Source organism: Schistocerca gregaria, chromosome 7, assembly GCF_023897955.1.
Source record: "Schistocerca gregaria isolate iqSchGreg1 chromosome 7, iqSchGreg1.2, whole genome shotgun sequence".
Taxonomy (NCBI): domain Eukaryota; kingdom Metazoa; phylum Arthropoda; class Insecta; order Orthoptera; family Acrididae; genus Schistocerca; species Schistocerca gregaria.
In genome coordinates, this window is record NC_064926.1 from 69,829,268 (window position 1) to 69,853,044 (window position 23,777).

The window sequence follows — 23,777 nt, forward strand, 5'->3', positions numbered from 1 at the left end:
GTATTTTATTCTGGCGAATTTCACCGACAGAAAAGTATATCAGTGCACATTCTTCACGAAAGCGCCCTGCGAAGTTAACGAAATCTCAAAATCATTGTTAGCAACACTATTACTGCAAGACGTAACAGAGGTAGAGTATGTCAACGCATTGTTATTTCAAGCGACGCAACAATACGTTTAGTTACGTAGTCTTGTAGCGAGTAGCAGAGCCAATGTCGCGGTGTATTAGTCACGATAGGCCTCGAAACTCAATTGTTGGCAGTATAGGCACCACCTCAAATATTTAGCGGGCCGGATACCGGGGATGTCCGGCCAGCTAACGCGGGCCAGTTTGCCGGCCCTCGCGGGCTGGTTTCAGCCCGAGGGCCGTAGTTTGGAGACCCCCGGTATAACATATGGGTTGACTTCCGCACTCATAAGCTCAGATTTAATGCCTCGAAGATTCTATGAAAGCTACTGCAATTTGATTAAATGTTTCGGCTTGTGTAGTATAGAGACGGAAGAGAACATTTCTTATTATTTTGTGACATTTCTTAGTAGAAAAACTGTTGTGATATCTACTTGCGCAGCTGTTACGGCAGTAACCATTATAGTGCCAGTTTTGCCATCCACTGTGACAGTTTTCTACTGTCCCACACGCGCTCTTGCCGGTTTATTGTTGCAATATCTTACCCGAGCCTGACTTCTCAGTTATCTTCCCTGGTAGATCGCACTTCCTGTTCTTATCACTTCTTTTTTATCTTTCGTTTTTTGGTGCCAAAGCCTGTAGGACTTGCTTCACGAAAGGTCATTTCAAACGCCGTTCCCACATTTGGCAATCACGGCGGTGGCGCTATGATAAGCAAGTACCGCGCGTATCACCGCTTGACCTCTCTCCTGACACGTTACGTAAGTCTACTCGTGTCAGCTGTTTGCTGGGCAGCAGTTCTGCGGTGCGTGCGTTCAGTTTACAGTTGAGTGCTGCCGCCGTTAGTATTGTTATTGCGACACTTATCTGTAATACATTATGTAACATTTCTTTTAAGGAAATGTTTCACAGAGCAAATTTAACGGTCTGGCGTGTGAAAAACGTATGGTTGTAGATTTGGCCCAAACAAGTTCGCCACTCTTGATGTCATCAGCACATTTTTTCTCAGTTTTCAAACGATGAAAATCATTGCAATTTACACGGGAAATTGTCATTCTAAAGGCATGGCTTACTATATTTTGCGTAAGTCTTAACGTATAGACTTTCTGAATAGTTTGTGCTTCTTAAGTTGCGTGAATTTCTGGCACATAAAGAGTCGCAACTGCACTTACCATGTTTACTAGGTATCATCATTTTAACTTCCATTGCCCAGTTGGGTTCAAGCTCTTAATTTACTTGGAGAACACTGCTATAACCCGAGAACACTATAGGCGTTGTCAATTTCAGGCCCCTCCTGCTAACTCAAGAAAACACACAGTACCCTTCAAAACACGCCAACTGCGAAGGAAGTTGCAACAGAAGGAGGCCGCACAGACATCCGAAATGTCTAAAAACTCTGCCTGTTCCACAGCCACATACTAGTGGCGTGGAAAGTAATTTTTCGTAACGGCCTGTCGTAGCTTAATAACTGGTATAATTTCCCACTGCTGTGACATACTTTCGTGCTTTGTATCTCACATGGAACTGCAGTCTAAGTTTGTTTATATTCAAGATGGATACGAGGGGGTGGTCAGTAAAAATCGAGTTAAAACGTAGAATCAACAACCTTTCACAGTGAAAAGCAAGAAAATTGACATGTTTCGACTGAGGAAGGTTTCGTTATGGGAGTTATTCTACAATAGTGATAAAGATGAATATACAAATAAAAATATTAAAAAAATCATGGTCGTGGTTGCAAGAGAACTGACCACGAAACGCCGGCCGCAGTGGCCGAGCGGTTCTAGACGCTACAGTCTGGAACCGCGCGATCGCTATGGTCGCACGTTCTAATCCTGCTTCGGGCATGTATGTGTGTGATGTCCTTAGTTTAGTTAGGCTTAAGTAGTTCTAAGTTCTAGGGGCCTGATGACCTCAGCATTTAAGTCCCATAGTGCTCAGAGCCATTTGAAGCCATGCACACAGAAAAGCCAAATTATCTAAAGTCCGAACACAGTACAGTGAATTCGTAATGCTTGTATTACACCAGGAAACGTATTTCATTAAACTCTCAGAAGAGCTAATACCACACTAACAATATAAATAAACAAATAAATAAATAAACCGGACGAGTGCGAACAGGACTCGCAATACTAGGGCTCCGTACAAATTATGTGTGTAGATAGTTCATCTATAGGTTCTGGTGAGAGAGTTTGTGACTGTTCTAGGGGACTGATGACCTCAGAAGTTAAGTCCCATAGTGCTCAGAGCCATTTGAACCAATTTGACCACGAAACTTTATTTTTATAAGTTTATTCTAGAATGATAATTGTCATCAGTAAAGCTCAATCCTTCGAAACGTATGACTTTGCATTTCTGCATTGTGAAAGATGCAAGGGTGCCACCGATTGTGGAGCAACTCTAAACACATGGTTCCACGCTCTCCTCTCCGCACTATGTCCCATCTCTAATGATCTTGACGCCGGCGGGGAGATGAACTCCAAGCTTCCCTCCAATGGGTGTCGAAATGAAAGTCGGGCAGGTCGTTTGGAGTCGATTGGCACATAAGCAGATGGTCTTGGCCGACACCACTGCGCTGGTCGCCAACTTAAAGGTCACCGACCTACGGACAAATGACTACCAACGACGTCGGCTAGATGAGGCGCCGAGATTTCCACTTAACCCAGAACCAGAGAGCCGAGGAAGAAAAGGGCCCTCCGTCACCAGGTTTCCAATCGGCTAACAGCCAAGCGAGGGCCAACGCGAATCCGCACGTCAACGATGGAAAGACGCCGCGTGAATGTCTGGGCTTTCTTCAGCGCCGTCGTACTGGCCCCTCTGCTGCGGAGACAACGATGAGCCGAACGGCATATTGCGACTTGCGGTGAAAGCGAGAAGGGCAAAGAAGCGAAGCGCGGTGGCCAGTCCCTCCCGAAGAGAAGCGGTCCTGATTAAGACGCCGCCGCCGTGACCCCGCTAAATATAAGCGCGCGTGCGAGTCCGCGAGCTGAGCGGCTAGGCCAGGGGATGCCTTGAGGGCCGTTCGTCACGGGCCTTCCTCGAAATAGCCGCGCCGCCCCTTCCTGCCGCTCGCGACAAAAGTTCCTTCGCTGACCCCGTGACACGTCCTCCGCTGAGAGAGCGGTAGCTCCCTCGCTGCTCCTTTCTTTCCGTGAAATTTATGCGCGATTCTCAGCGCAGGCTACAGCGCCGGGGTCGCGAGGTCTCGAGATTTATATAAAGCAGCCGAATTCCTTTCTGTTTACAGCTCGGCCACGTCTCCGCACAATGCACATCGAGGTGTCTGGTATAACTGAGAACAGTGCCGTGCAATAACAGTGTTACCAACTCGTCTGCAGATATTACTTTTTATTTCGAGAAGGAGGAGGTGTTTGTCGTTGTACGAAGATCAGTATTAACATTTTCATCGCAGTCATCGTCCACTTACAACACGTTATTAACATAACCATCCTTTCGTCTCCACTTGTACCATTCACATTTAATTGTTGCCCTTAATTCCACTCGTCATTCTTTGTAATATGAATGTATTGGGTTTGGATTTTGATTCCTTCTATGGCGTTCTGCGGCATTAGCCCGAGTGGTCTAAGGCGCTGCACTCATGGACTGTGCGGCTGATCCCGGCTGAGGTTCGAAACCTCACTCGGGCATGGGTGTATGTGTTTGTCCTTAGGATAATTTAGGTTAAGTAGTGTGGAAGCTTAGGGACTGATGACCTTAGCAGTTAAGTCCCATAAGACTTCACACACATTTGAACATTTTTAAGGCGTTCTGTAGTCCTGTACTACATCGCTGAAGAACTTTATCGAACATTTTTCCTAAGAAACTATTTATAAAATGTTTGATTGTGAACAAGAGTACTTTTGTGACATTTTTATAGGGTAAGACTGGAAATCTTATAGTATCACCTGGTTGTCCGCCTGTCTTTCCGTCTGTTAAGCCCCAATTTTCTCAGGAGCTGTTAGAATTGTGAAGCTGAAATTAACGTCGAGTACTAAGGTCGATGTAAAATATTTAAGCTTCTAAGTTCAAAAGACCTGTAAACTCACTCACCAAAACCTGTAGGGTACTTCCCGCTCACCTAGAATCATAAAATTTGCCAAGAAACAAGATTTCACAGCACAAACGAAAACGTCCAAAGATTCTTAATTTTCAATGATATCCCTTTTTTTGCCATTTGTTGTCTGCCTGTATGTCAGCCTGTTAAGACCTCTTTTTCTCCGGAAGGTGTAGAGGTATCAATTGAAATTCATGTCAAATACTAATACTAATTTAAGCTTCTGAGTGAATGCTTCGAGATGACTAGGTGTTTGTGTTGTCCCCATCATTTCACCATCATTCGTGATGTTGGCAAGATTGGACTGAGCAAACGTTGGGAGTTTGTACGGGCGCTGAAAACCGCGCAGTTGAGCGCCCCACGTGCCAAACATCATCATCAACATCTAAGTGGATGCTATCAAAAGATACGCCATTTCTCACATTTTCCGACAGTCACAAACTCTCTCACCAGAACCTATAGATGAACTATCTACACACATAATTTGTACGGAGCCCTAGTATTGCGAGTCCTGTTCGCACTCGTCCGGTTTATTTATTTATTTGTTTATTTATATTGTTAGTGTGGTATTAGCTCTTCTGAGAGTTTAATGAAATATGTTTCCTGGTGTAATACAAGCATTACGAATTCATTGTACTGTGTTCGGACTTTAGATAATTTGGCTTTTCTGTGTGCATGGCTTCAAATGGCTCTGAGCACTATGGGACTTAAATGCTGAGGTCATCAGGCCCCTAGAACTTAGAACTACTTAAACCTAACTAAACTAAGGACATCACACACATCCATGCCCGAGGCAGGATTCGAACCTGCCACCGTAGCGGTCGCGCGCTTCCAGACTGTAGCGCCTACAACCGCTCTGCCACTCCGGCCGGCTCTGTTTGTATGGTTTTAGCCTTTTTTCTCTTTTAGCTCTTACTATCGACACGTTCCGGCTTCACACGTCTAGCAGTTTAGTATCTATGGCAGGACGACATGGCTGTCGTAGTGGTAATTTTGTTTGCGTTGTTTTACGGACCACTGCGTAGAGCTATCAATAAAACTCAGAAAATAACGTTAGATAACTTAATATTAACTCCAAATTCTACTGTAAGCAGCGCACTCCAGGAAACTTCTCAGGAGTCACAACTTAATCGACAAACATCAACATAGTCAGCTAGTTTCTAATTCACATACACAAACCTTCATCGCGAATTAGTGTATTAACGAAAACAGTATGAGAATCCCTTGACGCACAGAAAGAAAAAAAAAACGACGGGGAACTTTAATTTCTAATATGCAGTGATTATATTTTCCTTCCATTCATGCTGTTCTCGTTATTCTGTTGCATATTCACGTTACCAGTACTTATAAGTGCTGAATTTCTATAGATCACTGAGAAGACTATACTGAACCACATTACATCAGAATTAAGTTTCAGGCTGAAACAATAGTTATTGCGAGCAGCATGTTTTCAGGTTGGTTGATATCTCCCAGTACACATGGCACAACCCTTGGGTAGCAGGTCAGCTACTGAAGCGTGCTCACATGGACTGAAAACAGATAGACTAGAACGACAGGCATAGTCAGATTCACGGTACAGTTATGGCTGTGCAGAAAACGTCAGGTACCAAAATTATGTGATGTGTTTGCGGGAAGGCTGTAAAAGCACCTAACACACTGAAGTGAGTACATATTAAGGTATCAATTATCACAGTATCCGTACTTATAGTCCTAACGGCATATATATAGAAAGTGCTGTTGATGTGCAATTTCCTCAGAATGGATTGGTAGTCAGGGGCTCGTATTGTTAGCCAATCAACAGATTATAATAATACTTAGAAAGTGTATTTCTTGTGCAGACATGCACTTTTTAAAATCAAACAATGCCTATTGACATTAACAAAGACCTGATTTAGGTTTTCAGTAATATTTCTAAAGAGCTTAAGGCAAATGACGGAATGGTTCCATTAAAAAGTATATTTTCCAAATCCGATATTGTGCCCCGTATATAATCACCTCATTGTCGACTGGATAATCAACCGCGTTCTTCCTATTTAGTGTAAAGTCTGTGTAATGTTTTGACGTTTTTTGTCTGTAAGTGATTTGAAATCATATAACGCTTAACGCCTTTCGGCTACCGCCATCGTCAGAATAACATTTAAAATCTCAATACACCGTTCTTGTCACTTCTCATCTATAGTTGTACTGTTTTGATTAATGAGTATTGCTTGTCTGTAATCCAAATACGACATCAACCTTGTAATTGTCTGAAGGAAACCGAAAGATCCGGTAAGAACGGTGCTTAAATCATCGTGCAGGCAGGTGCGGATACAAACCGGATCTCCCAGTCTAGGAAAAACCAGCTCAGCACGTTGTGATATGCAGACGAGTAAATAAATATGAAGGGTATGAAAGTAAATAAAACACTTTGTTGGAGAACAGACTAGATGAGCGCTCTCTTTCCTCATACCCAATTGCCAGGGCTGGTAAGTCCCCCGACAAAACCCCTGTTAATCATTTACTGTAGTCATTTACTACGTCCTGGCAGATACATGAGCTGAGCATCAGCTTGTAGATGGGCAACGGCGCCAAACACCGCAGCCGGTACTAAAACCCGGGATGAGAGGCCAAAGCAAGAGAAAAAGAAAAGAAAAAAGCAGAAAAAGAAACCGAGAGGCGAAACCTGTTCTCTTAGCACCTTCCCGCGCCCGAGCCGGCAATCTCCGGCTGTGTAGAACGGCAGAGCTGGCTTTTAATGTACCCGCTTATTAGTTTTATTGAACAATTAAATGTGGCGCGATAAATTTTCCTTCCGCGGACCCGTTAGCGCTCAACATTTTTTCTCCAGAGTACGTACGCTGTGATCTGGAGTTGCGGGAACGGTGACGCCGCACGCGTCTTCCCTCTCACTCTTTTCTTTTTTCTTCTTCTTCTTTTTCCTCCTCTCGCGTTCACCCCTCTCTGTTCTTTGCGCGACTGCGTCGTGACCGCACGCCACAGGAATGCTACCCTTGCAAGCAGTAGGTCGTTGTTTTTTCTAATGTCTTTCACCGTTTTCTTTTTGATGCTGGTCGAGAAAAGGCTGAAAGACAGGAAGTTCAGGTTTGTCATATCGTCCACGTCAATGGAGGCAGAACAGGCGTTCTCTTCGACAATGATGGGCAACAAAGTCGACCTCGATCTTCAGTCATGGACAGCTTCAGAGGAGGCATCTGAAGGAGCTATCCCTGTGTTCGCACGCGCTAATTTAGAGAAACCACTGGTGGACAGGTGGGGTTTCGAACCTGGCTCCCTAACAATAAGGGTACGTAGTAGGAGTCACTCCGTCAACATTGCTTGGAGATTGCATCTTATACTGAAGCAGTAATCAGACTGCAGTTAATAAGAGTCGAAGGATGTGAAAGGGAAGCAGTGGCTGAGAAGGGAGTGAGACAGTGTCGCAGCCTACACTTGATATTATTCAGTCTGTAGACTGAGCAAGCTGTAGAGGAAACCAAGACGAGAACCGCCGATGATCTCTTCAGTGCAGATGCACATTAGGCTCGAACTCTTAGAGGAACCGGCGAAATGTCGCGAGTATTGAGGATAACTGGCAAGGGGCACTGCCTCAGTAGGGTGTGGATAAGCTGGGAGATTTGGTCTGCCAGGAGGCGTGCTAGGGTAGCCCGCGCAGTTGCGATGACCGCTGTGTCCGGATGGCGTAGTGGTCAGAGCATCTGCCTAGCGAGCAAGAGACCCTGTCCGCCACACATTTTCAACTTTCACCGCACTGATTTCAATGAATGCCCATTACCAGCCAATGTCTATAATCCTTTGTGTCTTAAATGGACAGTGAGTGTCCTGAAAAGAGGATATAGTATTAACATCAATAAAAGTTAAATAAGTGTAACTTGATGATGATCGGTTTGTAGGTCGCTCAGTTGCGCGGTCATCAGTGCACGTACAAAGTCCCAATTTTTATACAGTCCAGTTTTTACACTGTCCATTCTACCCACTGTCACGAATGGTGTTTGTGGTGATGATGATGATGATGATTATGATGATGAAGAAATGATGAGAACAACACAAACATCCAGCCCCGGACAGAGAGAATCCTCAACCCGTCCGGGAAACAAACCCATGACCCTGTGATCCAGAGACAGCAATGCTAGCCACGAGCTGCGGAAGTGTTACTGGATGTAGTCGAATTAAATTGAACGATGCTGAGCGAATCTAATTAGGAAATGAGACCCTAAAAGTAGTAGCCTAGTTTTTTTTTACCTGTGCAGCAAAATAAAAGAGGAGGGACGAAGTAGAGATGATATAAAATGCACACCTGCTATAGCAGGAAAACATTTCTGAAAAAGAAGGAATTTCTAAACATCAAATATAAATTTAAGTGTTACGAAGCACGTGAATCTTTGTCAATTCGGTGGTGTGATTATACATATTCATATTGATAATTATGGAAATGAGAAGTCGGTACACTGCCTGTTCGTATCGAAACACAGGAAGCGGTCTATCGAGCTGGAATCGCCGTCAACATTGTCACACATGCCCACACTGTGATGCACTGCAGGTGGAGCGCTGTCGCACTGTGATGCGCTAATGAGTGCGATCAGTAGTGGAATGGCTGGGTGGGTGCCGAGGTGGCTGATTCTCGCTAGACACGACTACTGGCAAAGACAGCTTCTCCTACTCACTGTAGTCCACTTTGCGGGATTGCAAACGAACTAAAATTGTTCGGCGAGAGGAAACGACAGATACATTACCCGCCCGGACAGCCGAGAGAGCTAACGCACACGTTTCAAGAGTGGTGGTCCAGCCGCGGCTCGAATTCACCTCGCGGGTTAACGAGCAGGCTACCTGCCAGGGGAGCCGAGAGCGCTAACCCGCTGCTTCCTGGACTCGGGTAGGCGCGCCGGTCTCGGATCGAATCCGCCCTGCGGATCAACGACGAGGACTGATGTGCTGGCCAGCCTGCTTATGGTTTTTAGGCGGTTTTCCACATCCCACTAGGTGAATACTGGGCTGGTCCCCACGTCCCGCCACAGTTACACGACTCGCAAACGTTTGAAACACATTCACACTATTTCATGATTTACACTAGGCGCAGACAGCTGAGCTATACTGATCCGTCCCGGGCGGTTGGGTCGTTTTGGGGGAAGAGACCAAACTACAAGGTCATCGGTCTCATCGGTTTAGGGATGGACGGGGTAGCCCTTTCAAAGGAACCATCCCGGCATTTACCTGGAGCGATTTAGGGAAATGACGGAAAACCTAAATGAGGATGACCGGACGCGGGACTGAACCGTCATCCTCCTGAATGCGAGCCCAGTGTGCTAACCACTGCGCCACCTCGGTCGGTCGTCCGGGGGGTATGGGATGGCGGCAGGAAGGGCATCCGGCCACACGTTAAAATTAACCGTGCCAAATCCGTACTTAACCCTGCCGACCCTGCACACGGTGCGAAAGAAGAAGAAGGAGAAAGTTAACGACGAGGGCTGGCGAGGCATCCAGCCTGACTGGTCTCTAGGCAGTCTCCCACATCCAACTAGGTCCACGTCCCGCCTCAGACACACATTATGCAAACGTTTATAAAACATAGCACTTGAGCGTGAGACCTACACTAGATGCAGACAGAAGGGTTCACAAATTCCTGGCGGAGAGGAGTGGTGGCGTCACCTAATGGCTTCATTTCCGTTTTATTCTCGTTATTGTGGCATTTGGGTCACGCCAGAAAAAGAAAACTGTTTTCGAAGAAGTAAACGCTTGTGCCGACCGGGTAGCAAGCACAGTGTCCAGTGGGCCGAGTATGTACTGCGTAACAGCTGTCCCCGAGTGCGGGAAACGAGTCGTAGTAGACGATGCGCGCTGGCGAAGGTCGCCAGGGGGCCACAGTCGGAAACAGCTGACTACGCTGTGACGTGGCGAGGTGGCGTCGAGTCAGCTGGCGGGCCCCAGAAGAGGAACCGGCCGACGGCGAGGGTCAGCGGTGGGCACCCGCCGCGTGTCACCGGGGTCAAGAGCGCGCCACCGGGGTCCACGCACTGCGTGCCGCGGCCAACGTGACCCGCAGGGGCGAGGGTTGCGAGGACGCACCCGACGCTGCCGACTCGGTCGTACACCGCTCCCTCTGGTTTTGCTCCCTTTCCTTCTCAATACTATCCCAAATTTCCTGTACACGTATTAGTCTACTTCAGCTTCAGAGGACGCGAATTCTCCGGCTATAAAAGAAATAACATAAAAAACACGACATTAAACACCCGTTTGGAAAACCACTGTTTACCGCAGTTTACGTTTCCTCTCCTGTAAGCGAAGAAAGTATTATCTCGGCGACATCTTTAACGTTTTCAATGTGTGTGTGTGTGTGGGGGGGGGGGGGGGGGGAGGGCGGCCGGAGTGGCCGAGTGGTTCTAGGCGCTACATTCTGGAGCCCTGCGACCGCTACGGTGGCAGGTTCGAATCCTGCCTTGGGCATGGATGTGTGTGATTCCCTTAGATTAGCTAGGTTTAAGTAGTTCTAAGTTCTAGGGGACTGATGGCCTCTCATAGTGCTCAGAGCCATTTGAACCATTTGTGTGTGTGTGTGTGTGTGTGTGTGTGTGTGTGTGTGTGTGTGTGTGCGTGCGTGTATGTGTGTATGTGTGTGTGTGTGTGTGTGTGTGTGGTGTGTGTGTGGTGTGTGTGTGTGTGTGTGTCCAGAGAGAGAGACGGGGTGGGGGGAAGAGAAGACAGAGGGGCAAAATGGCTGGAGAGGAGAGGAGCAGGCAAAAATGGAAATAAGTAGAGGAAGAGCGCCAAACCCATTACTGTCTCCTTTTTGTTTGCCAACAATTCGTACGGAATTTTAAATGCAGGATGTCGGATGTGTTATAAAGGTTGCTACTGATTTTCAGTAAAGTGGTTCGACGTTTCTTTCGTGCATCCTACATACATTATTTTTTTTTGTTAATGTGTCACATTTAATTTATAGAAGTGGGGCGGGTGGATTCTATTGGGTTGTTTGGGGGGAAGAGACCAAACAGCGAGGTCATCGGTCTCATCGGATTTGGGAAGAACGGGGAAGGAAGTCGGCCTTGCCCTTTGCCTGGAGTGATTTAGGAAAATCACGGAAAACCTAAATCAGGATGGGTGGACGCGGGATTGAACCGTCGTCCTTCCGAATGCGAGTCCAGTGTGCTATCCACTGGGACGGGTGGTGGTCAGAGAAAAGGAAATACGTGACCTCAGCCTGGCATTGGGCTGTGTATAGTAACTCTTGAAGAATTTGCATGGACAATGAATTAAAGACATCGTGAACCTGAGAAGCATATGAAGTCACCTGATGTCCTGCATTTGATCTGCGACAAAGCAGTATTTATTGGAAACTGTTCATTCATTTGCTAGGCGCGCACCCCGCGTTGCCCAAGTACGTGCTTGTTCCAGTCTCCTACCAGTGCACCTCCTCCTAACCCCCTCCCCTCTCTCTCCCCACCTCAACCTCCCCCCTTCCCCCGCCGTACACTCTGTTCATCTTCTCCTGCCCCTCTCTCTGTCCACGTCCTCCTATCCCTCGGTCTTTCCATCTCATCTACTCCTTTGTGTCCAACTGCTCCTGTCTTCTCTGCTCATCTGTTCCTTCCCCCCCCCCCCCCCTGTGCCTATCGCCTCCCCCCCTCTCTCTGCCCATCTCTTCCTTCCCCTACCGTTGTCCTTCTTTTGTTCTTTCCTTACTGTGTCATCTTCCCCCTCTCTTTGTGTCCATCTCTTCCTCGCCACTTCTCTCTCCACATTATTACCCCCATCCCAATAGGGGTTGGTGGTTCTTACCTCCACAGTATTTTTTTCGGAATATGACTAATATGTGTGCCAAATTTGCCAGGAGCTTAGCATGAGCTTTTAACCCTGGATTTGCTCATGTACACACATCAGATATTTTTAAGATATATTTAGCACAGAATGAGATTTTCACTCTGCAGCGGAGTGTGCGCTGATATGAAACTTCCTGGCAGATTAAAACTGTGTGCCCGACCGAGACTCGAACTCGGGACCTTTGCCTTTCGCGGGCAAGTGCTCTACCAACTGAGCTACCGAAGCACGACTCACGTCCGGTACTCACAGCTTTACTTCTGCCAGTATCCGTCTCCTACCTTCCAAACTTTACAGAAGCTCTTCTGCGAAACTTGCAGAACTAGCACTCCTGAAAGAAAGGATACTGCGGAGACATGGCTTAGCCACAGCCTGGGGGATGTTTCCAGAATGAGATGTTCTGGAAACATCCCCCAGGCTGTGGCTAAGCCATGTCTCCGCAGTATCCTTTCTTTCAGGAGTGCTAGTTCTGCAAGTTTCGCAGAAGAGCTTCTGTAAAGTTTGGAAGGTAGGAGACGGATACTGGCAGAAGTAAAGCTGTGAGTACCGGACGTGAGTCGTGCTTCGGTAGCTCAGTTGGTAGAGCACTTGCCCGCGAAAGGCAAAGGTCCCGAGTTCGAGTCTCGGTCGGGCACACAGTTTTAATCTGCCAGGAAGTTTTATATTTAGCACATTTGTATACATATTTCATCCGTATCTGTACTGAATTTCGCCTATCAGTTTCATTTTTAATTGGCTTGATCTTTATAACGCCGTATTCCATTAACTATGTGGCGTACAATGGTATGTTTTCCTAGGTACATTCAGCGGCATATGTGAATACTTTCTATGAACTGTTTTGTGAATAGAGTTACTACTAAAAAAGTAATAAATTGAAACGTCATATATGACGCGGAAGTTTTTCGTGCATATCAGTATTTGACCTCATATGCCCTGTCCTATTATCGTATAATGATATTATTTTATTCGTGGATTCAGTGGTACATGTGAATACTCTTTGTAGAAAGTGTCGCGAATACAGGGTTAGTACTAAAGAACTAATAAATGAAAACGTTATGCTTTACACGGCAGTTTTACTGCATGAATAGCGAAAATGTTGTAAGCGATAAACTTTTTCCATTCATCATTTTGTGTGGGACGTCAGCGAGAAAAGGTTTAGTAAGGGTTCAACATTATATCTAACGTTTGTTGAAAATCACTAAGTGGTGTCATTCTCAAACACTGGATGATTGAGGAACAGGCATTCGCGCGTCCGTGTGTGTGTATGTGTGTGTGTGTGTGTGTGTGTGTGTGTGTGTGTGTGTGTGTGTGTGTGTGTGGTGGGCGGGGAGGGGGGGGGGTAAAGGTGCTTACCACCGCTTTGGTAGGTGGTCTGTCCTTACTCCCATAGCGATTCTTTCCAGACAGTAAGTGATATGTGTACCAAGTTTGGGTGAGATCGGTTCCGTGGTTCAGAAGCAGATGTGTAACTTACATAGATATATACTTGTACACATATGTACATAGATACATCTATTTTTATAATATGTATGGATTTGTATTTACTTCCTCTGATAAAATTAGGGCCTTCAGGCCCTCTCTCACAACTAAGCACACTTCCATACTCAGTAGGCCTTACAATTTGTATGGTACATAAGCAGTCTATAACAATAATAATAATAATAGCAATAACAATAACAGTAACGCTAGTATTATAGAGAGATATAGTAATGAAAATGTGTAAGGCTGATATCTCTTACATATCAGTCTTAGTAACATTAATCAATTTCCTCACTGCGTTGTTATATCTGACACAAACGTACGTCAGCAGTACACATGGAGTGAGTGCGGAGAAGGAACCGATTGTTCAGCGGAAGAGCGATGAGTAATACAGAAAGATTAGTAGATTAGATGGAGAGATGTGAACAGGAATAGAAAGTGAGATCAGAAAAGTTTAGACATGGAAGCTAGGTCGATCATCCTTTACTGAAGAGACATGTATATTCCATCGAAGAGCCGTGCATGCTAACTCAATATTTAGAAGGCCCAAATAAGAAAAGCAAATTTCAAATACGTAATAATTTGTGGTAACATAAGGTAAATGATAGACACCACGTTCAAAACAAAGTGATACAAATACCCTCTTGTGCCTTGCGGATCCGTGTTTTTGTTTTTAACAGTCTCAGTCTCTGTAGTGCAAATAACTTAAATCGTATCTGACGAATGTCCGGATGGTCCCTTCGAAAACATCTCAGCCTACTGTGGCTGTAGCAAAGTCGACAGGATGGTAAAATTTTGTTTCCTGTTTTTCTGCACCATGCACCTCGACAGACGCTTGTAACGCCCATCAGCAGAGCCTGTGAGTTTGCGCTGACGTAACACGAGCTAACCTTCCTTTCACGCTACCGAAGCGGACGTGGAGCTGGAAGATATCTTACGTTATAAGACACGCTGTTCCGCTACGACTGCCGAAGCAGGTGCCAGCACCCACGTCTTCATTAAACCGCCGGCCGTGCAGGTGCAGAGACTGACTCTTTACAGTGCCGCGCGGAAACGCCCATTGTAACTCTCCGACTGTGGGCTTTATACGAGAGCTTCAGGAAGAAAATGGCCTTGAGCTTGTGAGTTGATAGTTAAGGACGGAAATGCTGAGGATGATCTGCGTGTAATTGCAGCAAATACGAGAGGAGGTTCGTACGACTTTCAAGGGCTGAAAAATCCTGCATGGCTCGAGATTGTAGTAATCATAACGATGAAAATCGTACGTAATACGAAATCGTCCTTGATGCTTACACGGTTTCCGCCCACTGAACCAAACAGTATTATTAACAGCGAGCTCAACGGTAATTTGAGAACACAACAGAATTACAGGCTCTTTACTATACAACGATTTACGATTGCGAAACAAGAGGAAACGAGCTTTGACTGAAATGTTAATTGAAGGCAGGTAACGGCATCTCCAGCGTTGAGCTGTAAGAAAACTGTTGGAGACTGTAGAGAGATTCAACTAAATGACGCGTGAAATGAGAGGAATTTTGATGAGTTACCAGAGAACTTAGAGGCGGAGGCACATTTCGTTTGACAGCGAGCAGTGGTGGTGAAATGTGCCGAGGCAAACAGAGGTGCGGTGTAGCAAGAGGCTGAAAGGGACGGTGTGTTTACGAACGCTATTAGCAAATTCGGCGCATTTTTATTGCGTCAATATTTCTATTCTTTCTTTCGAGAAAACCCAGTTTGACAACGACGATAAATTAAGACGAAAAATAGCGACTGTGAAAGACTGTAGTGAACAAGAATAAATACGTGCACGTTATGCCTCTGTTAAACTGAATACTGCATCTTCAAAAAGCGAAATACTTCAATGCATGCTAGTGAAATTTTGAACAAGATGTAATTAACGTAATCTCGTTGTAGCTGAAACCGATAACATGCCGATGTTGTCGCATTGCGTGTGAGAGCGGTTCAGAGCTATGTTCGTCAGTTGCTGGTTATAACAAATGATCCCAGGAAAGCACAGTAAAATGTCCGCGGGAAGTCATGTCTACAAAAACAACGACTACCAGTTGTGGGAGAGTAAATCTGAAGGTGATAAAGGTGTGCATTTTTCTCGGTAAATATCATGATACTGGCTGGAGTTAATTTGTTGTTGAGACAGATTTCGAATCTTATGACGTTCAGTATTTCCGTGGTGGATTATGGCTATGAGAATTAATTTCATCAGCATTTTTCAAATGTCATTACTAGCTTTCCGTAACTACAGAAAATTACACTTAAATAGTTCAGATGTATAGCCGCAGTGAGCTTCTCAGAGACTGGTCTGAAAAGCAACAGACTGAAGGGGGAGCATCTCTCAGGTGTGTTAAGTTTACGGCGTGCAGACAAAAAGTTGTGAGATATATAACATTGATCTACATCTACATCTAAATTTATACTCCGCAAGCCACCCAACGGTGTGTGGCGGAGGGCACTTTACGTGCCACTGTCATTGCCTCCCTTTCCTGTTCCAGTCGCGTATGATTCGCGGGAAGAACGGCTGCCGGAATGCCTCCGTGCGCACTCGAATCTCTCTAATTTTACGTTCGTGATCTCCTCCGGAGGTATAAGTAGGGGGAAGCAATATATTCGATACCTCATCCAGAAACTCACCCACTCGAAACCTGGCGAGCAAGCTACACCGCGATGCAGAGCGCCTTTCTTGCAGAGTCTGCCATTTGAGTTTGCTAAACATCCCCATAACGCTATCACACTTACCAATTAACCCTGTGACGAAACGCACCGCTCTTCTTTGGATCTTCTCTATCTCCGTCAACCCGACCTGGTACAGTTGATATGAATTGGCGCTTCTTAGAATCTTGTGGTCTTTTGTGAGCATTTGTGGAATCCATCTTGAACACACATTTGAATACACACTAGTGTCAGTCACTGTTCACGCACATCCAATAGTGACTGACAGCAACAGAAGCAGATGCTCAGTTGCGATGCGCTAATCTGTACGAATAATGGCGTGGGTGCGACTATTGCTGTATTTATTGATTAATTAAAACGATATTCGCTGTTTGTTGCTTTTTACGCCGTACTATAAATCTCTCATTTAACGTCGATGCTTTGGCGTCGACTATTATTGATCATCGGAGTCGATGATTAAATCCTAATTATCGTCGACGGTTTGCCAACATCACCCACCGCTAGCCGCATTGGGTGTTGCGGTAACGCGCAGCACACACGCCATTCAAGCCGACGAGGCGTTAATCGCGTGTACGGCGCTGGTAACAGTTGTTGCTAGGTGGTCGAACACGCGCTTCCGGCGGGCGCGATGTCGGGCCGCGGCGCGAAGGCTGCGCTGCGGGGCAGATACGTGCCTGGAGAGGCCGCATAGGTGAGCGTCGCCCGCGCGTCAAGGGGGCTGTTGTGCGGGGGCGGCGGGGGCGGCGCGTTGCGGCCCGCCGCCATTGTGCCCAGCACGCGCGACCCCGCATCAGCAACTTCGCCGCCAATTACTGGCCGGGGAGAGGCTGCCCGCATGCTCGGCCGCCGGAAGCCGGCGTCTCCGGTTGCGGCGAAAGTAAGCGCTGCGAGCACTCCACTCAAACGGTGATCGCGGCCGGGTTCGTCATCTGTCGTTTCTATTCTCTTTACCAGGGTCTTTCAGAAAATGATACCTGACAATTATTTTCCCAGAAGGCCATTATTATTAAGGGGGGTAGGACGTCAAACGGGCCGACGTGGAGCAAGAGAGGCATCACAGGACATTTTAATTTCCAGTGTCTATACTTTTACAAATAAATTCATAAAACTTTGTCAGCATCACCAGGAAGGATTCAGGATACACACTAATTGCAGTGGATGTTCGTAAACATAAAAAAATATATTTTTTTTACGTGCGAAATTTCATCATTTTTTCACTTGCTAATGGGGGCATTTGTTTCTGTAAATATACTTTTCTTCATAAGTTAGAGAGGAGATTATCCGATGAATTTTGCACAGCCTACATACCATACTTACAGGTGTATGAAACTCTAGAATTTATTTAATTTATGAAAAACCGAATGAGCTGTTATATTTTAAACTCCATGTTTAGAAAAACCACATATTTTCTAGTTAATTACCTCAATTTTTACCACAGTTTTTAATAGATATGAAGAATTCTAGAGTTTCATCTACCTTTAAGTGTGGTTCGTATGCTGTGCAAAATTCATCGAAGAATCTCTCTTACTTATGAAGAAAAGTGTAGCTATAGCAACAAATACTGCTATTAGTAAGTGAACAAAATGATGAAATTTCACATGTAAAAAAAAATTATTTAGTTATGTTTTAGAAGTTCCACTGCCATGAGTGTGAGCCCTGAATCCTTCCTGGTCATGCTGACAAAGTTTTATGAATTTATTTGTAAAAGGATAGACAGTGTAAATTAAAATTTCCTGTGGTGCCTCTCCTGCTCCAAGTCGGTCCGTTTGACGTCCTACCCCTCTTAAGAGTTAGAATTTGATGACGCAATCAATAAACATTTCTTTTACATAAAGCGTTTTTCGGCACAGACTCCACGACGATCCATGCCCTTAGGCCAGCACGTATTTCGTGTTCGTACAAACTCTTGTTCTGCAATCGTGCTCATAGCCATGTTTTCATTGCGTGAATTCCGCTTTCATCGTGTTCGAAGTGTATCCGAAGTAGAGAATCGCTAAGCGGCCCAAAAATATGGAACTCCCAGAGGTGCAGGGCGTCCAGTTAAATTTGGCGATGTGTTCCTGGGTGCTGAGACTTTTGTGTGGGCGTACTATCGGTGCCTTATTCTCGTCCACCACATTTTGTCATCTTGCAGATGATAAAGTAATGGGACCTATTACGAATTCGTGTACGAGTCTGTGCTGTGACGAGCATACCGGACTGCTGACATCCAGGATGAAGGGGCTTACATGTTCAGTTCGCGTTTCACCGCGACGTAAATAAAAAGCAAAAGAGCGGCGCGATGCTACGGCGGGCCCCAGGTAGCGGAGGCGGCGCGCCCGGGGGAGGCTGGCGCGTTGTTTGACAGCAGCACCAGCTGGCAGCAGAGGGCGGAAATAAGCACCGCGGGCAGCGCGCTCCAGCTCCCGGGAGTCGCATTTGCCGGACCGCCGGACGCCGCCAAAACCTATATTGATGGATCAATTTCCTATGGCGCTCAACAAGTGAATGAATATCGGTCGCCCGTGGCGCGTCGTTCTGCCCGCTCCGCCCCCTCCCCTCCCTCCCCCCCTCTTCTCCTCCCTTCCAGAGGAAGGCTACTACCCTCGCCCCCTTTTTCCATACCCAATCCCACCACAGACGCCCTGTAATTTGCCGGCCGGCCAGCGAAAATAGATTGCACTTTTGTGTTTTCAATTATTTATCGGGATCGGCCGCCGGCAACGCAATTGCCCGTCGGAACTGTCGCCCGCGCTTTCTTGAATCAGCAGTCGCTCTCTAGCGGATTGGCTAACGAATCGATTGCCGGCGCACCGAGACTAACGAAATTTGCCACTTCTCTCTCTCTCTCTCTCTCTCTCTCTCGCCCTCGGCAGTCGCCGCCTCCGGCTTGGGACGCGTGACGCTGCTTATTGGCCCTTTCGCTTTGCATTTGTCACACAGGGCGGCCGGGTGCTAACGCTAACATTAATAAATTGTCTGCTTTCGAAAGGAAAATTATGAAAACATGAAATCGGCATTCGTCTGTGCGTCCCCCATCCACCACAGTATCGCTCCTTTTCGGCCATCCGGCCGGGGTGGCAGAGCTGTTCTAGGCGCTTCAGTCTGCAACCGCGTGACCGCTACTGTCGCAGGTTCGAATCCTGCCTCGGACATGGATGTGTGTGATGTCCTTAGGTTTAGGTCGTTCTAAGTTCTAGGGGACTAATGACCTCAGAAGTTAAGTTCCATAGTGCTCAGAGCCATTTGAACCATTTGAACCTTTTCGGCCATACACACGTGCAACCTGGCAGACGTTAAGCAGCAAGAAGCTGCGTGTGCTTGCCATTCGAAATGTGCAACATGTTCTGGGACGCTATCGTGAAACTGAGCCTGAAAATAAGCAACGCAACATACAGCATCTGGCTGGTTGTGGATTTCTTAACTTGGGCTACCTTTCCTAAGGTGCATGAAATATGTGGGACAGTTTCAATTTGCCCATCCTGCATTTTGTGTGGCATCTTGGCACTAACTAGGCGAACATTGCATTGAAGCACGTATCGCGTGGAAACCACGTCGATTAAATATTTGGGCGTAACATTGCAGAGCGATATGAAGCGGGACAAGCATGTAATGGCAGTTGTGGGGAAGGCGGATAGTCGTCTGCGGTTCATTGGTAGAACTGTGGGGAGATGTGGTTCATCTGTAAAAGAGACCACTTATAAAACACTAATACGACCTATTCTTGAGTACTGCTCGAGCGTTTGGGATCCCTATTAGGTCGGATTGAGGGAGGACATAGAAGCAGTTCAGAGACGGGCTGCTAGATTTGTTACTGGTAGGTTTGATCATCATGCGAGTGTTACGGAAATGCTTCAGGAACTCGGGTGGGAGTTTCTAGAGGAAAGGAGGCGTCCTTTTCGTGAATTGCTACTGAGAAAATTTAGAGAACGAGCATTTGAGGCTGACTGCAGTACACTTTTACTGCCGCCAACTTATATTTCGCGGAAAGACCACAAAGATAAGATAAGAGAGATTAGGGCTCGTACAGAGGCATATAGGCAGTCATTTTTCCTTCGTTCTGTTTGGGAGTGGAACAGAGAGAGAAGATGCTAGTTGTGGTACGAGGTACCCTCCGCCACGCACCGTATGGTGGATTGCGGAGTATGTATGTAGATGTAGAACAAAATCAGATGCTGAGTCGGTGGCCGAAAATGGGATAGGGAGCGAACGAAACGATTTCAAGCAACTTGTGTCGAAATCGGGAATGTCTTACATAGCATCATACAATCAAACATAGTCCCAGTACAAAGTCCAGGTAAAGGAAAGCGAGGTAACAGTCGTATTCGAGAATCGGTGTAGCGATGGCTTCAACGACGGAGCCCCCTGCAACTAACAGCACACTTTTGTAGTTCCCGCAGTTGCAACTTCCCCGTTATACTGTTCGTCCTACGACAGAATGGTCATCTCTTGAAGTCAAAGACCGTGGCCATCCTTTGTGTTTGTTTCCTACAGATTTCTTACCCCTTCGGGTGTTTCCTGATAACCATCACCTCCATGTCGCCGGGATAGTATGCCTTAAACTTCCTTCCTCCCTTTCTAATTTACGGAAATACTTTACCATATGTAGCCATCGCGCATGAGATCTAAATAGTATGTAACTGACTTTAGGGAATCAGTTTCCAATACGTAATAGAAAGTTGAAGATTTAGGATTTATACTGGCTCAGTCAAGTAGCGTACACTAAATTTAATCTTTTTTTTTCGGAATACGTGGTAGGTTTCTCTGCTCCGAAAGAAAATGAGGATACGCTTGTAATAGCAGCGAACATTCGCGAGTTACGTAGTAATGGGTTGTTTGATATCAGGTTTCCTTTTCGAGGCCCTTTCGTAACTGTCATCGACGTCTAATGTGAACAGTGCCCGTCGTATTCTCCATTAAAATATTCAGCCTCGGCTTAAACATGTACTGCTCGTGTGACGATAGAAAGTAAAGAGACAACATCGAACAGTGATCCTTAATTTGCATAATTATAGTGTCTGGTGAAGCAGAGGGCTACAAATGAAGTTATGATCGAACAGAGTTGTACATTCCTGAAGCCACAAACGATGCAGTGCGACTGTGACACATTATTAGCTTTTACTTTCAACTATACATTGTATAATGGAGGCAATATGCTCATCTCTTTATGTTCCTGTCTCCAGAAGCGAATATATTATGCACTTCGTAAGCATCTAGTACGCTTTTTGCTCCAACTCTCTCTCTCTCTCTCTCTCTCACACACACACACACACACACACACACACACACACACACACACACACACACACACACGCGCGCGCGCGCGCGCGCGCGCGCGCGCGCGCGCAGCATGAGACTCGATGGCGACGTTGAGTGCATGTCTTTTTATGAGATTGGAATTTAAATGACAGTTTTTAGAATGTTACAATTAGCGGTTAATAAATCCAACATTTACAGTCACTCTAAGCGTCATTATTACCACCTTATTACTATGCAATGAGTACAAACTCACTCATTCGTAATAACATGTTTTCCTCTGCTTTTGAAAGTTTTGTTTAAGCGCATTTCACGCTAAATTTACCATTCTTTCCATATTTGTGAGAAATTATATTTATAAAAAGGGTTGCCTAGTGTTTGTATTTTTCTGAGGTAACACAGGCTGTTACAGAACTCAGTAGTTGACTGACGCACGACGTATGGATTCTCAGAGACACTGAATATTTCAGAATGTTCTTTCGACACACTTTTGGAATAGGATAGTGGAATTACTGTTAAAAATGTACTTTTCATTTTAAATGCATACTTGTAAGTATAGTTGCCAAAAATTATTTTATTTTTGTTATAACTACCAAATATTTACATCACGTCTCACTATTGACTCGATTCTTCTTTAAAGGTAAGTGTGAATCATAAAATGTACTAACTAGCTCTTCCAAAAACGGCCTTTTGTAATTGCCTTCGACTACGCTTCATAATGTATTATTAAAAATTTTCTTTTCTTGTAATTAGATGCTATTTAATACATTGTTCTTCTGACTGATATGATATTATCAAAATTTTCACGTAGAACTAACCACTGCTATTGAGTACTGTAATATATTGGTGCTATGGTTTCTATAACAGGTAACATGTCTGTGTCATATCAAATAAAATGATTTTATGTGTGGGGTCCCCATTTGTAGGCGAAACTCTTCTGTTACGTTTAATGGATACATTCCGCATCCTCAGGAGCGTTTTATTCAGTTTTATAATGGGTATATTGTACAAAGTGTGTAGTGCCTAGGAATTGGACTTGTCGCTTAAAAATGAGGAGAAGGTCTTGCATATATGTGGATCTGCAAATTTTTCTGAGTTTCTAGACAGTGACGTCCTATGGGTTTCAGTTTCTTCATGAATGTTTATGGACTGTTGGCTGATTATTGCCAGTAGCTAGTGAAGCGTGGTGTTTTTGGAGTTCGGCTCTTCGGCATGATATCGAGCGTGCATCTCAGCGCGCATTACCTTGGATAGTGGATACGCTCACGTTAATAAATTTTGAAAGTTGTGCGCTACGCTAGTTTAGCGAATTGGATTTCTTTCGCTGATGTTATATCGAAATTTTACGCAGCTCCCGTGCAGGGTCCCTTGCAATGATTATAGGAGCTTCTTTCCAGGTATTTTTGTGCGTGTTATGGGTATGACCTCATTGTAGCATCGACATGTAACATGTGTGCACTCTCTAAGCAGTGCGTGCATTGTTTTAATCAGCAAACGAATAACCACTAAAAAATACGTACAGTGACTGTCTCGAACCACGGAATTTAAACGCATCTACAACCATGTTGCGAATACACTTTTCCTCTCATTCCTACGTGGCGAATCCGATGCCTGAGTGCTACCCTCAATTTTCGGTACACCTTTGTATATTTCAGCTTTTGCAGTCTTCTGAAAATCCAATTGTGTCTGCAATATACGATGTCCTATAATACTGTATACCCATATGCCCATTCAGAAGACACCTTCATTACCTGTTAATTTTATTCAGAACACTATTTTGTAAAAGTCCACATTAAAGATTCTTAATCAAACAGATTTATGAGCTTCAGTATACAGTTTGTAGCTTCGTTGATAAACAAGATTCGAGACCGAAAGATCAGAAAAATTACGTTCTTGTAAGGAGTTTGGAACAAATAAGAAATTTCAGCTTTAGAGTTGAAGGGATATCTTGTTGCTAATTCCTGTGTTAGGTCCGAGTGAGTTTAATAATTTCGAAATCACTTATACTATTCCGCTAGTAACAGCAGTCGACATAAGTACAACCCGGACGGGTCTGCAACAGGAGATGATCGCCTTCTGATGGGGATTCGTACACTGCAGTTTAGTAGATGATAATAAAGGGAACAAATAAAAAAGTTATACAGGGTGGACAAAATAAAACTGGCGCAAAGAGTAAATTTAGTGTCCCTTAAGATAGGCAACACAACTTACATCATCCTCACCATGGACAGAAGATGTAACTTGGGTTGTTTGTCGTAAGGTGCACGAAATATTTTCGGGGCCTGTTTATTCTGACCAGCCTGTAGATGTCAGTGTAAGCGTTAGTCGTGTTGTGTGTGCAAAATGCTGTGCTTGTTTAGTAATGACGTTGTGCTGGTGTTGATGTGTGTG

At 45.3% G+C, this 23,777-nt stretch overlaps 1 protein-coding gene across 4 annotated transcripts in view; it reads left to right on the top strand.

Annotated features, from left to right (window-relative positions):
* LOC126282516 (steroid receptor seven-up, isoforms B/C) overlaps positions 1 to 23,777 on the top strand; it is a 450,389-nt gene that overhangs the window by 67,510 nt on the left and 359,102 nt on the right. The gene's annotated exons all lie outside the window — the stretch shown is intronic.